General features: G+C 41.8%; 1 long non-coding RNA gene across 1 annotated transcript; it reads left to right on the forward strand.

Moving 5' to 3' along the window:
- Nucleotides 1-267: 267 nt before the first annotated feature.
- LOC120294720 lies at nt 268-1,998 on the forward strand. The gene is made up of 2 exons (XR_005551962.1): nt 268-429; nt 1,633-1,998. It is a non-coding gene; the product is annotated as an uncharacterized LOC120294720 (long non-coding RNA).
- Nucleotides 1,999-2,773: the final 775 nt, after the last annotated feature.

Raw genomic sequence — 2,773 nt, forward strand, 5'->3', positions numbered from 1 at the left:
AGAAAACCAAATAAGGTGCAGAGTCGACACCACCATGCGAAAATTGTAAAACTAAGGTCCGTTCGTTTCGTGGAAAATAACTTCTAGAAAAATATTTTCTAGAATTTCCAGTGTTCAGGTGGGCGGAAAATAGACGGTAAAAAAAAAAAGAAATTTCCGGTCAACGAAAAATCCCCTTGTAACATCGTGAAAAGAGGAAATCATTTTCCCATCTTCTTGCACCCGCTCTTGCGCTGCTTCTTTCCTTCCTCATTTATGCACTCTTTCTCACGAAACCTGAGGTTTCTGATCTCGTCCTCCTCCTCCTTCGATGCTAACGATTAGCAGCGGCGAAGCATCCCTCATCGCGCAATCAATGGACTCTGCCGAGTCACACACTTGCCTCGGACGGTTTCCCCTCATCGGCAGCAAAGAATATCCGCGGTCTAGGTACACGCCTCTCACTTCAGCCGCCGGATGGTTTTTCCCCGGCCGGCCGCGTGAGTCGACCGTCGCGCTTAGACTTGAAGTGCATGCCGGCGTGAATCGCCGGTGTTTGACTTCGTTTCTCTACTATGTTTTCACTTCTTTCCTTTGCTTGGATGCTTTGGATTCTCAATTTACTTGTGTTGCGGAAATTGTTTGCGGATGTGATTTTGCTGTTGTGTTGTTCTTTGATCTCGGTGGCGATTGTGGTCTGAGCCGCGCCTGCCGAGGTGTTTCCTAAATGCACGGAATGTCTCTGGACAGTGGATGCGTTTCCGTTTTTTCTGGATTTTCGAGATTGTGTTATCGAGGGGTGCAGAGATGATGGTGTCCGGATAGGAGGAGATTGTGTCTTCGGGATGCATATGCCTCTTTCGTTTGATGATATAGAATGGTTACCAGAATGTGGTGTGGATTTTACTGGATTTAATTGTAGGCTCTGGTTGATTGTATATGTGGAAATGAAAATGAGGCAATGCTTCCCTGATTTCTCATGATTCCCTCGCTTGAGGTAAGTTGCAATGTCATAGACACCCACTTATTTGTTCCATATTTTAGTTGTCAAACCCAACAATGCAAGCCCTTGGATGTCTTCTTCATTGTGGAGGTAGTGGCTCTGCATGATCTGGAGTGATCTACGTGAAATTCTCACTTGCATTTTTTCAAATGCTTGCTGGTGTTTGAGGATTAAGGTTTTGGTGCTACTTATTATCGTTTGCATTTGTGAAGATGAATAACAGTAGCTTGAAGCTACAAGACAAGGGAAATGATTTCTTGAAGTTCTTTATCTCTTACTTGCATTTGTGATGGTGATTTGATCTTGATTTGGTGATACATCGATCATGCTGGTATACAAATAGTTATGTGCGGAGGAATTAAATTTAATTTGCAGGGGTTTTTGGTTGAATTATTATACTCTTATGCCTCGAGCGCATTGAACGTTGACTCTAACTGGACATATGTTGGGCGTTTATCAATTAGATGTGAATTTGAATGAAATGGGTTTACTTTGATCATTCTCGTAAATAATTAGTTTGATTATTCTCTTACATGCTCATGATTATGGGTATTGTCTGGTCGCCGTTGTCCTGACCAGTTGCGATTTTTGCTAACTCCATTTTTGTTTCTGGTTGTCCCTCCTTTGTGGGTTTTATTGATACTTGGCAGTAAGGATATTTCAGCTTCTGCTCTACCCTACAAGAGGACTTCTCCGAGCTGGCTCAAGATTTCTTCTCAGGATGTAAGAACATTTTCGGCTGCGTTTGTTTGTTTTTGTGGGATAATGGGTAGTTTGTAGCTGTCACCTCCCTCTCAGGATCTGGTGTAAGATGTGGGAAGCTCAACTCTGATGTTGTTATGATATTTGGTTTGGTAGTTTGTACCCAATTTGGTCGGACGAAAGAGGGCCTATAACCATGCATGACATCCTATCTGAAACCTAGTAATGTAGTCACTCTCATATAGTAGAATGGTGCCTGTAATTGTTTACTCGACTATCAGTGGGAGGAAACCGTGGATGATGTTTGACTTGCTCTTTCTAGGCTTATCTGCCTAATTATGTGGTGTTGAATTCTGTGCAATTTCGTGCCTTTTGTTATGTTTATAATTTTTGTCGACTTTTTAATTAGATGAAGCGTGCATTTGGATAGTGGGATTCCAATAGAAAGGGCATTACTAATGATGCACAAAGTACACGGAGCGATTCTAATTGTGAATTCTCAAATTGCTAGTTTCGGCCAGGAGACTTCAAAAAATTTTCATTACAGGAAACAAAAGCACCGATTTGGCTAATTGGATATAGTGACCACATATCTTTGATCGATCAAGACAACACCAAGAGGAAAAAAGGAGAGGAGCTGTGGGGGTCCCCCCGGACCGCAAGCAACTTCGTAACAGAGACCGTATTAAACTATTCCCAAGCAAAAGGGTCATTGCCATTTAAAGGATTCAAGCCCCACAAACGATGTTCAAGAGAATTACCTAAGTGGTGAAATTTTAGAAAATATTTTCCAGTAGAAAATATTTTCCTTACCGAACACCGGAAAACATTTTCTGAAACATTTTCAAGTTTTAGCCGAATATCGGAAAATATTGTCATTTTTCTGGAAAATGACTTTTGGGAAAATGTTTTCTGGAAATGGCCCGTTTTCCGCGAAACGAATGGATCCTAAGTTTTCTCACATTTGAACTGTCCTCATGTAAGGAATCCGATCCGAAGGTTGTGGGGTCATTTGCCCATCACTTGAAATTTCAACGAGAAGTCAATGATCCTGAGTTGGATCCGTACTTCTCCGGTGATGGATTTCGA

This window comes from Eucalyptus grandis, chromosome 6, assembly GCF_016545825.1.
Source record: "Eucalyptus grandis isolate ANBG69807.140 chromosome 6, ASM1654582v1, whole genome shotgun sequence".
Classification (NCBI taxonomy): Eukaryota; Viridiplantae; Streptophyta; class Magnoliopsida; order Myrtales; family Myrtaceae; genus Eucalyptus; species Eucalyptus grandis.